The sequence below is a fragment of the Biomphalaria glabrata genome, chromosome 5 (genome assembly GCF_947242115.1).
Source record: "Biomphalaria glabrata chromosome 5, xgBioGlab47.1, whole genome shotgun sequence".
In the NCBI taxonomy this organism is placed as follows: Eukaryota; Metazoa; Mollusca; class Gastropoda; family Planorbidae; genus Biomphalaria; species Biomphalaria glabrata.
This window is the reverse complement of record NC_074715.1, coordinates 5,562,112-5,574,912: the sequence shown is the minus strand read 5'-3', so window position 1 is coordinate 5,574,912 and position 12,801 is coordinate 5,562,112.

Genomic DNA, 12,801 nt, shown 5'->3' with positions numbered 1-12,801 from the left:
AAGCCTGAAGCCTGTAACCCTAGAGTAGCCAAAAGTGGTCGTGTTTCGACCTGAGGCCTGTGACCTTCAGTTGGCTGTTTAAGCCGGAAGTTTGTAACCCAGTGGTCAAAAGTGGTCATGTGTTGACCTGAGGCCTGTGACCTTTATATTTACTCATGTAAATGTGTATTCTCCAGAATGTGACGATAATGTAACATATGACTAGGGCTGTGTGCCATATTATTTTTGAGTATCTTTTGTTTACTTTTTGTTGTGTCGGCCTGTGAGTTGATGGCCATTTATTTACACATTTATTTTTCTCATGTAAATAAACTTTGTAAATATATTTACCTGCGACTTTGTAAAGTCTTTTGTTGCATACATTAGTTGAATTGTATACCTGGAGGTTATACCTAATAACCTAGGCAGTACAAGAAGGGACCAGCACACCTCTGGACGAACGTGCCAGCACACTTTTAACACTGATCTGTTGATCTAAAGTACCTAAGTCTAGCTATAATTCTAATTGAATATTTTTAGCTATACTCGCTACTAGGTAATGTGAACTGATTATATTTGTTCATGAATCCTCTTTAGGTCACAGTCTGTATGTAATATGTATGTGTGTATTGTAAGTATGATATGTATGTATGTATGCATGGTAGTGTTGTAACCCTGCCTTACACCAGTGCTTGAGATGCGCACTAGCGCACTGCTGAAAAAGACAGGAAGAAGGACTGTTGTGAGCCGGCTAAAAGTCGTGGGAGTCTGAACAGTCTGGTACTGAGTGCTGTCCTGTGTGGTACTAGGAAACTGTGTGGGAGACCTGGAGCGACACTGGGTCGCTGGTCTGTTCTGTGTTCTGGTATGAAGTAGGACTCTTAGAACTTAAGACATATTACTGCCTGTGACTTTATAGCAGAAGTCCAAGTCTAACTAGTTACTATTACCCGTATTATTTGTTGATGCTTATACTAAATAAATACATCGTTTACTGTTGCCGACCTGCCTTTCGTTGAGTGCCTGCCTTAGAGAGTTACAACAGTATGTATGTCTGTATGTAAGGCTTTCTTCTCGCTCTGAGATTAACCATAGTCGTTCTACGACTGAAGGAGGCCAATGATAGGTATGTATGTATGTTTATATATTATGGGCGTAGCCAGGGGTTGGGGTTCACCCCCCCAAAAATGAAATCCCCCCCCACAGGGGAGGGGGAGTGTCGGAGTTTAGTGACTGATATTTTGCTTTAATTTTGTTTTAGATGAAATGTTAATACTAAACCATCACTTGCCCTTGCACAGCCAAGGGGGTTTTGGGTTTAAAACCCCCTACAAATGGGTTCTGAGTTTGAAACCCACTACCAGGGGGTTTTGAGGGGTTTTGAGTTTGAAACCCAAAAAAAAGGAGTTTTGAGTTTGAAACCCCAAACCAAGGGGTTTTGAGTTTGAAACCCCATACCAGGGATTTTGAGTTTGAAACCCCTTACCAAGGGGTTTTGAGTTTAAAACTCTACCAGGGGGTTTGCATTTAAATCCGCCTCTTCTATAAAATCAAAAAAATGCAAATGACCATCCCATAAATTCCAAGAGCACATCTAAGGAAGATTTTGATTTTAAACCCCTCTCCAAATTTACGATAAACCCCTCTTCAATATAAAAAAGCAAATTACACACTCAATATTGTATGAGGAAAGCCTAAGGGGTTTTGAGTTTAAACCCCTCTTCAATATAAAAAAAAGCAAATTACGCACTCAATATTGTATGAGCAAAGCCTAAGGGGTTTTGAGTTTAAACCCCTCTTCAATATAAAAAAAAGCAAATTACGCACTCAAAATACTGTTATAACCTTGCCATGCACACCACCATCCAAGATAGTGCAGAAAGAAGGTGCGCACTATCAGGGACTAGACAGGAAGGATGTTGACATTAGGAGAGAGAAAACTTTTCCGCCCAAGTGAGAGCTGATGTAAAGATGCTGTGCTCAAGATATGTTGTTCTACATGTATTTGTGATGTCCTGTAAATAAACATTTGTCTCGTTAAGTTTGCCTCCCTTCAGTTATTACAATACTATGAGCATAGCCAAAGGGTTTTTTAGTTTAAACCTCCCTCCTCAGCTGGGTTTGCAGCTAAAAAATAAATCTTCAAATAAAAAAAAATAAATTTCGCAATCAAAATGCTATGAGCGTAGCAAAGCCTATTTGAGGGTTTTGAGTTTAAATTTTCCTTCAGATGGCTTTTTTTAAAATGTAAAACCCCTCAGGATAGTTTTGAGTTTAAAATCCCCCTACCGAGCGTTTTAAGGTTGAAAACCTCTCTCTTCAATATTATTTCTTAAGCTAACTACAGTCACCAAATTCTATGGTTTTGAATAAAAAATAACAACTCCAGATATATTTTAGTTTAAAACCCCCCAACAGATGATTTTGACGATAAAACTTCCCTTTTCGATATAACATCTAAAGCAAAATAGTCACGTAATTCCAAGATCGTAGTCAAGAGAAGTTACACATGTCTACAAGTGGCTGGGCTCCAATAACAAAGAGCAATGAATATTCATCTGCCGAAATTGAAAAGCACTAAATGTGGCTCTACAAAGATGGTTAAGGCGGATTTTAGGAGTCAGTTATAGAGATCGGGTCTAAATTAAGGAAATCCTATGCCGAGGTTTGCGGGACATGTTCTCCGACAAAAATGAATTATGCATAATAAGAGTTGCGATTGCATCATTGTACAACTTGGCGCCACACTTTCATGGAGGTCCTTAGAGCAGGTTGGAAGAGGCTTAAGACATTGCCAGTGACAGAGTTTTGTGGAAACATCTTTCCGGCAAAAGCGCCGAACGGCGCTGGAAGATCTAAGGTTCTAAGTCAGTAAGAATAGCACATTAGGTTTTTGAAATACAACTTTTAATAGCAGAATGATGCATTTAGATACCTCAGAATATGTATTTTGTTGGCTTTCAATACCGGAAATAGTGCTTGGTAAGGTTGTAAGGTGTGACAGAGCGTCGCAGGACGATTGCGAGAAATGTTCTCCGACATAATGAATTAATAAGAGTTGCGATGACAGTGAGGCCATTAAGAGGAAAGCGCAAACAGGGACATTCTAATACAACATGGCGCCACACTTTTAAGGAGGTCCTCAGAGCTGGAGGACACCAGGTGGGAAGAGGCTTCAGGCATTGCCAGTGACATATTTTTGTGGAAGCAGCTTGCCGCCCAATGGCGAAAGACGCGGGAGGATGAGCACATAAGGTTTTTTGAAATGCACTGGAGATACCTCAGAATATGCATTTTGTTGGTTTTCAAAACTAGAAATAGTGCTTGACGGCGGGGCTCCGCCCCGCGCTGGAGGATCTCCCAGCATTCCCCCAGACCCCTTGCTAGCAAGAGCGGGGAGTCTACAATTTTCCCACTAACTCCAGGAAGAACTTCTACGGCACAACAAACGTCTTCCGAAAGAATGAAGGGTCAGAATGTAAAAAGGTTTAACTATGTACACACATACATACATACATACATACATACATATTGTTATGACTCTGCTATGCGCACCGCCATCTAAGCTAGAAGGTGCGCACTGTGATAAACTAGACTGAGAAGGATTTCAACATTAGGAAGAGAAGAGAACGATTTCCGCCCAAGATTAGAGCCGAAGTGAAAAGACTGTGCCACAGATAGATGTTGTTTTGTATACCTGTGATGTCCTGTAAATAAACATCAATGTCCTTGTTGAGTTGCCTCACTTAAGTTATTACAATTGGTGTCAGAAGTAAGATCACAGGCAACTCAACGAGAGGAGGTAGGATTCGATCTCTATGGCATCGTTGAAGCTATTAAATCAGCTTTTAATTAAAGAGCTAAGACAAGAGCTTTGGGACCGAGGGTTAAAACCCGTCGGCAGCAGGGAAACGCTCACGGCTCGTCTGCGGCAAGCTCTGAACGATGAAGAAGAAGATCCGGAGACCTATTAATTTGAAATTGAACCTGGGATTGTTGATGTCATGGGCAAGATCCAGGACTGTGGGGATGCATTTAAGGAACAAATGAACACGATTAGGATTATGATGGGGAACATGAGCAGGAACATAATGTTGAACTAGGTAGGTGAAAGTGTATTGCAAGTAGAAGGCCAAATAGACCAAAGTGATAAAATTGTGTCGCAAGCGTAAGAAGGAATAAACTTGTTAGTGAAAGGGCAGTTACCTGGTCAGGACTGTGGCTGCACAAACAGTGGTGATAGAGGTGCTGGGGATTGAAGCGGTCTGTGTTGTGGGCAAGTCTTGTGGTTGTGACATTCAAGACGAGAAACGTGACTACGATTGCTGTGACGATCTTAACGGGATGTACCGAATCAAACGGAAAGAGACAAATGAAGAAACTGAAGTCTGTTATGTGCCTGAAGCGTTTGCTCATGTTGTTCCTGATACCTGTATCTCAATGAGCCGGACAGATGAAGACAACGTTGGGTCTGCGTCTAAGCCTGTTGCTGTAGACCTTAAGGACCTTTGCCTATCTGCCGGTGCTCACGAGGTAAATTCAAAGCTCGAGAATCGCATCACACAGAGAATTTCGATGCCAAGAAAACCACCAACAAAGTATATGTACTGCCATCATCATCGACATTTCAAGACGAGAAACGTGACAACGATTACTGCGACTATCTCAACGGGATGTATCGAATTGAAAGGAAAGAGACAAATGAAGAAACTGAGGTCTGTTATGTGCCTGAAGCGTTTGTTCCTGTTGTACCTGTTACGAGTACTCCAATGAGCTGGACAGATCAAGACAACGTTGGGTCTGCGTCCAAGCCTGTTGCTATGGACCTTAAGGACCTCTGCCTATCTGCCGGTGCTCACGAGGGAAATTCGAAGCTTGACAACTGCATCCAGAAAATCAGCATGTGCGGCGCATCACTCATAGAATTTAGATGCCAAGAAAACCACCAACAGAGCATATGTACTTCTACCATCATCATCGACATTGGCAAAGATAAATGTCAATCAAACCACTCTAAATCTGAGCTGTCAAGGGGAAGACATTTTCCACTTGAACCTCAAGAGACCTATCTTCTGGACGTGAGACTGTTAGCTGAGGATGACTGCGGTGCATTGGACTTTGTTTGCAACGTGGCTGCATGTGAACCTGCAGCTCCCTTGAGAGGCGTCTGTCGGGAAGGTCTGCTCAGACAACGTGTCCGATCAACGGCTGTGCTGAAGAAAACAGTGCTCGACACTATCTCTTTGTGTGTCCAACGGTCACGTCATCGTCGCAACAACAGCCTGGTCAACTCGAGAAAGAGAAAGCGGCACTGGAGGAAAACAATGCGGATGGCTTCGTGGGGAACACTGATCGACCTCCACCTGAACTATCAAACCTCAGCTGCAGTGTTTCTTTTCGGGACGAAAAGTGCTAAGACGGGGGCAATGTTATGACTCCGACATGCACACCGCCATCTAAGCTAGAAGGTGCGCACTGTGATAGACTGAGAAGGATGTCGACATTAGGAAGAGAAGAGAACGTTTTCCACCCAAGTAGAGAGCCAATATGGATTGTCCCTAACATAGATATTGTTTTTTTGTACCTGTGATGTCTTGTAAATAAACGTCTATGTCTCGTTGAGTTGCCTCACTTAAGTTCTTACAATATATATATATATTTGGAAATATAGGTGATTTGTAGCCAAATTTTAGGACTGAAATCACTTAACCTTAGTAATACAATTTTTGATGATTTTTTTTTAAAAATCTGAAATGGTTTGCATAAATTTGATTTCCACATGATAAATTATAATCCCCCTGGTTTGTTATAATTAATAGTGAATAGTTGTAAAAGTCTTTTATTTTTATTAAAAAAACTGCTAGCATATTTGACTTTAAAAATTAAATTTTTAGCTTTTAGAAGAGAAAAAGTAGCCGTTGCATCAGAACTTTGAATGATCTAAAGTACTATGATGTCGTATTTTAAATATCTTTTCTACTTTACGAGATCTAAACGGGACCTACGGACAGAAAGACTACACAAAACTAATAGCATCTATTCCCTTTTCGGGGGCCGCTAACAATCCAATGTACAAGGTACAAATACATTCGCATCACAGTGGTATCAAATAATAAGTCCTTTTGAATAAGTATATCTCCCACTAAGTACATTTATAATAATAATTCACGTCCGCATCACAGCGGGTAACAAAGGCAACTCTAATACTTGTGTACTGCTCCGAGTACAGCAAACTACTACTGAGGAATTGAGTTATAAAATTCTTACTTCTTCTTTCTGTTCAGAAGTTTTGTTCGGGCTTTCACCTTCTCGATCTAAGGCGAACAATGAACACTCAATGTCATGTGAGGCTGAGACACTAACAATACATGTGTGTACACCATGGTACTGTAACGTTCTAATTTTCATGCTATGTATAAACATTATGGAACAGGTTTCTTTTTTAAAGTGACAGAATAAAAACGTTTTAAAATCTATTATACTTTTTCTATGACAAAAGAAATCAAGTATTTTATCAGTAAAAATCGTTTAAGTTTAATGACATTTTACTTTGATAGAAATTGAACATGATTGTATGGTTTAAAAGAAAAGTATTTGAAACAAATACGTAGGCAAAGATAGCTTATAGTGTAATAAGTCATTAGCTTAATTAATGGTAAAATAGTTCTGAAAAAGAATCCTTTTAAAAAGGTTTATAAAATAACTAGCTAGGTTTCTATTATTTCAAATCGTTCAGATTTTTGCATTCTTAAGTAGACTTAACCTCAATAGATGTTATCATCATTAGAATGTATGGTATAAACATTGAAAGCCTCACAACTAATTTTTCGCCTTACTCATTCATTATTTAGACTACAACTCAAAACATTTAACTTACAGAAACCCAAAAGTATACGTAGGACTAAATGCAAGCACAATGAAGACAAAAGCTCTTTTGATGTTTCTTGTTTTATTTTTGTATCTTAACGGAACAGACGAACAAACAGAAAGACAGCATAAAAGAAAAAAATAATTATTTTAAAATGATGCCACCAGTAATTAAACAACGGTTGCCGATAAAAAGAATTGTTTCCTGAAATGTAGACTTTACTGTACTTAGCTAGCAAGCTCAACTATGTAGAACATCATTAACACGTTGACTAATTGGTATTTCGAAGAAATGGGAAACGATTAGTTTCGTTTTTCGTCGTAGGTCTCGGTGTAGATTTCATTGAAACTTTTTGATTTGACTCGAGAGAAAGTTCTCTAATTTAGTGGAAGATGGTGATATCTAATGTTTGAAATTTAAAGTGGTCAAAAGTATGTTGTCTTGATAGATGAGACAGGCAACAATGTGTATATAGTCTGCCTCAAATGTAGCCTAAATATGGGTCCATGTAGTAGATTTTCTCTTTAAAAGGCACAATCTATATTCATTTCTCCTATAGACTCAATGAACTCCTGTTCTCTTATTCTCAATGTTTGTTTTTGCACCTATTTTTTTCTTGTATATCTTAAATAGCTCTTTCTAGAGAGCATTTATAAGCCTCTCTTTGTTTATCACTTCATCCTCTCTTTGTTTATCACTTTCCTAAGCCTCTCTTTGTTTATCACTTTTTCAGTCTGTCTTTGTTTATCACTTTATTCAGCCTCTCTTTGTTTATGACTTCGGCCTTTCTTTATTTATCACTTCATCTTCTCTTTGTTTATCACTTTCTTCAGCCTCTCTTTGTTTATCACTTTCTTCAGCCTCTCTTTGTTTATCACTTTCTTCAGCCTCTCTTTGTTTATCACTTTCTTCAGCCTCTCTTTGTTTAACACTTTAACCTCTCTTTGTTTATTACTTTCTTCCACCTCTCTTTGTTATCACTTCAGCCTCTCTTTGTTTATCGTTTTCTTCAGCCTCTCTCTGTTTATCGATTTCTTGGGCTTCTTTTTGTTTATCACTTAGGCCACTCTTTGTTTATCACTTTCTTCAGCCTCTCTTTCTTTATCACTTTCTTCAGCCTCTCTTTGTTTATCACTTTCTTCAGCCTCTCTTTGTTTATCACTTTCTTCAGCCTCTCTTTCTTTATCACTTTCTTCAGCCTCTCTTTGTTTATCACTTTCTTCAGCCTCTCTTTCTTTATCACTTTCTTCAGCCTCTCTTTGTTTATCACTTTCTTCAGCCTCTCTTTGTTTATCACTTTCTTCAGCCTCTCTTTGTTTATCACTTTCTTCAGCCTCTCTTTCTTTATCACTTTCTTCAGCCTCTCTTTGTTTATCACTTTCTTCAGCCTCTCTTTGTTTATCACTTTCTTCAGCCTCTCTTTCTTTATCACTTTCTTCAGCCTCTCTTTGTTTATCACTTTCTTCAGCCTCTCTTTCTTTATCACTTTCTTCAGCCTCTCTTTGTTTATCACTTTCTTCAGCCTCTCTTTGTTTATCACTTTCTTCAGCCTCTCTTTGTTTATCAATTTTGGTCTCCCCTATTTTTTTTAAATATTAATATTTAATTATTTTATAAATAATGTATTTTTTATGAGAAACTGCTTGCATAATTAATTTAAAAACATGGTTTGCTTTCAAAATAGAATATAGTAGCCATTACGCCAGATATCTAAAATATGATATCTTATTCCGATATCGTTTCTAGATTTTGCAATCTGTCAGATGAGAGAGACGAAACGAAACTACTAGTGGGTATTCCCACTAAAAAGAATAGTGCAAGAATAGGGCAATCACTCAACGTAGGACCAAGGTAGAGAGATGAATGATGTTTATTACATGGGATAAAAGATGTGAGGCGATCACACTGAACATAAATGTCTCTGTTGGCTATGATTTCATCTAGATGTGGCCTGCAGGGTTCACTGTCGACGTCACTGCCTTCCACAAACGTACAAGGTTCAATGCTGCCGCCTACGTCTTAACAGGGTTCACTATCTTACCACTAACACAGGCCACAATAAGTGCCGATCTCTAGCTTTTCGTTGTCTTGAAAATGATAGTCTCCATAAACTACCAGGTATGTATTCCACTAACAGGAACGACCCTTTCCACAGTTGCCTAAAACTTCTTCCTGACCTGACAACCTACACTGCTTCTCACCTGTTGACTTCACTACAACTCAGGCGTTTTTAATCTATCTTAAATTTGTCTTTTACATTAATCTACCTCTGTATCTACCTCCCTAACAAAAACTTATGGTGTTCTGTAAACACTCGTACTAAATAAAATTTGAGGAATTATCATTGACAAACCTATTGCAAATCTAAACCAATAAACATCCTAAATGTGTGTAGCCAGCCGACGCAAATCGCCCCAGGCCAGCGCTAGACGAGCGGTCAACCGTGACGAGTCACGAAGGTCAGTCGAGACGAGTGTCAACATGACGATTCGGGAAGGATCGACGTCGTGAACAGAGCTCAGGAGCGTCACGAGAAATGTAGTCATCTGACCACCCAGAAACGTCGAGCGATGTTCCGTCCGGTTCTAGAAGGCCAGCAGGGGCCCTATATAAGAGCGGAGGTGTCGCAGTCAAGACGGTGGAGAAAAGGGGCTCAATACAGCAAGGTTCACGACAGGGGCTCAGAACACGGTCAACTACGGCACAGTTCAACGGGGTGGTTCTGTACGGAGCATTACGACGGTTCAGTGCGGAGTACTGTCAAGTACAGTTGAGACGACTGGCGTCTTGATCTTGGTCTGCGATCGAGTCCGACACAACGAGCCTAGTGTGTGAAGTCAGTCCTGAACTGTTGAACCCAGTGCAAGTCCGGAACGAGACGGAGAGACCAGTGCAAGATTTGATACGGCGGTACGGTGTTATCGTAGAGATATTTGTACAGTTTACGTGTTGCCGATTGAACAGTATAGGCTGTTATTTATTCAACTATTAAAGTGTTACGTTACTTTGGAGCCCTGAGTTGTCAAGTTCTTTAAGTTGGTGGTGTATGGTGCAGTTTGCAGAGAGCCTGGATAGTGAGATTCGTAAAAACTGGTGTCAGAAGTGGGATCGGATCGGAATGGATTGGATCGGATCTACTATGAACAGTTATGTCATCTACTAATGTATTACTGATGTGCTGTACATATCTATGATGTGTATGTTTTTTTCTACCAATTGACGCTGGTATTTTAGATTATCGGGTCTCTGTGTTAAAATTGCATACAAAATGTACTACATATCTTTACCTAGAGATTTGGGACCTTATAGTTGTAAAAGTGTCTCTAAGAGAATAATATATTATATTCTACTATAGTATGAATTATTAGTTTGAAGATTTAGTGATGAAACATAGATTATTTATAGTGAAAACAAATTACCCTATTTTCTTTCACCTTACAAATGATATTAATAAAAATGATATAATAATAACGAAATAATAACAATAATAAGGATTGTCTTCAAAACGGAGGTAACACTCAAAATAACTAAATCGAATAATACAGGATAAAGGCCAACAATGCAGACAATACTCAACGCTGATGCACAATATCTAACAAGGCGTTTAATACGTATAGAAGGGAACCGTCGAATGTCGCTAAGTTAGAGATCTACTCCAGAAACTAGAGCCAAACTAGAGCCAAAATCTAAAGCTACCAGGAGTATTATTTGTTTACTTTCGTTACACTTTAAAGCGTAGTCTTTTTTTAATTGAAGATGAATGAGGAATGCAGTATTTTCCTTGGCTATACATCCACAGCTGCAACCTAGATACTTTGCCACATCCAACACAGACATAACCTTGTCCCGCCGGTAGTCGATTTAGTATTTTAGTTTTCGCCCTTCTGCAGCGGCCTTTGTAAGTGATCTCCAGCCGTCTCTATCCAAAGCCAACTGCGGCCAGATCTGGCGATACTCTCTTCTAGGTAAGTTAATGCACGTTGGTGCCTATGATGGTCCTAAAATCTTTTCCGTGGGGCACCTCTGTTACGTCGACCACCTTTCAGCTCACCTAAAAGGACTGCTATTGGTATACATTCTTTTCTCTTAAAGGATACGTACCCTGCCCAGCGAAGTAGTCGAACCATAAGAAGTCCCTCTGTACTGTCCATACCGGCGTTCGCAAAGACATCAATGGTGTAATGCGGCCTTGCCACTGTATGTCCATGTTGGATCGCAAGCACCTTTGGTGAAAGCATTTAAAAAGTCTACTATTTTAAAGTAAGTGTGATGACAGGAGAGGGTCCCCTTGAGATGGTTATATAATGCCATGTAATGTGTGTGTTTAGTTGCCACTTGCTTCTGAGTTACCAGCTTGTCTACCCACTGAACCTTACTGTGTGCTGTTTGAACTGTATATATTTGTCTGTTTGTCACTGGTGGTGTAACTTTGGGCTAAGTATATCTGTAATCATTATTGTAGTTTATATACTTTGATTAATTAGTAGATGTAATCCTTATTGCACACGGGCAGTGACTGTCGCATCATTGGCGAACATCGATCATGTTTGTTTGTTTGTTTAGCTCCTTATTCCGGATACATCATCCCCTTGATTTTGGTTAAGCCAGTTTTAGAAGCCTTCGATCCGATCTACTGTGGATATATACTCTAGCTTACAGGATTGTAAAGGCGCTGTCGAGTACAAACTAAAAAAAGATGTCGAATAGTGTTGGGGCCGAAACACATCCTTCTTTTACCCCGCTCTTCATGAGAGTCATAAAGGATAAATTGTCAAACTATACAGTTCCTATCTTGTGAAACTGACACTACTTTCAATAGCTTTTTTTTTCTCAGTTGCTTATGGATTTTGAGATTGTACAGCAAATAGAGGAACAAATTTTATCTGCTTCCACTTAGATAAACAGCATGGAAATATGCTATTGTAATGAGTAGAAGATATTTGTCATTCGAAGTCTTTTTTGTCATTGACTTATTAAAACCGCAAATGATCAGTCCACACTTTCAAAGATGATGAAAAGAGCACTATAAGCTGCATTCATTCATGCATTTTTTTTTAAAATGCTCTAAAACTGAAATAAATTTTTAAAAAATTATTTCTCAAGATTATTTTTAAAAATGCAGAAGTTTGCATCTTGCATTATACAGCATGCTCATTGCACTCTGGTCAAATCTCATTTGTGGACTTATGGGAAGAGGGAGCGTGCAAACTCAAGCCTAGGGGTGCCACTCAGCCAAACAACTCATGTTGGCATGAAGAAACTAATGATATCTGTAGCTATTTTTTTTTCTAGAAGTGAATACATAGAGATGGACATGAATATATAACACCTGAAGAGTTGTAGGCTCCTATTTTTGAACAAATATGTGTAGGCAACCCATTTATTACTCAATCCATCTTTTTATGAAACCAGTTACAGTTACAATGAAGGGATGAAATTTTTGATAATATTGTAATTGTGTTTTATGAAATGAGAATACATCAGAAATTAAATTGGTCATCTTTAGTATTTAATGTTTCATTTAAAAAAGGATAACTTTATTAATACATATTTAATTTACAAACATATGAAAGGCATACAAACATTGGTTGTTATTTTTTAGAAGTACTTGTAAAAAAAATGTTTTACATGTTTCGGATGTTCCTTCAGAGTTGAAGGTAGTTTACTTCCTAGTCCAAACCTCCCGCAGGACGACGGGGGATGGGAGCGGGCAGGGTTTGAACCCTGGACCATCGATAAATTCAAACGGCAGTCCAGCGCGCAAACCGCACGACCAGGCAGCCATCCTAATGATACTTATACTTATGATTAAGCGTGTAAGTGAATAGTACAATATTTATATTAGCTTGGTAAAAATAAAGTTTTATTATACTTCTTTGAGAAATAATAATAAAATAAGAATGCTAAAGCATATAAATGACTTTTGTCCAGCTGCGATGTTAAAGGGATAATCT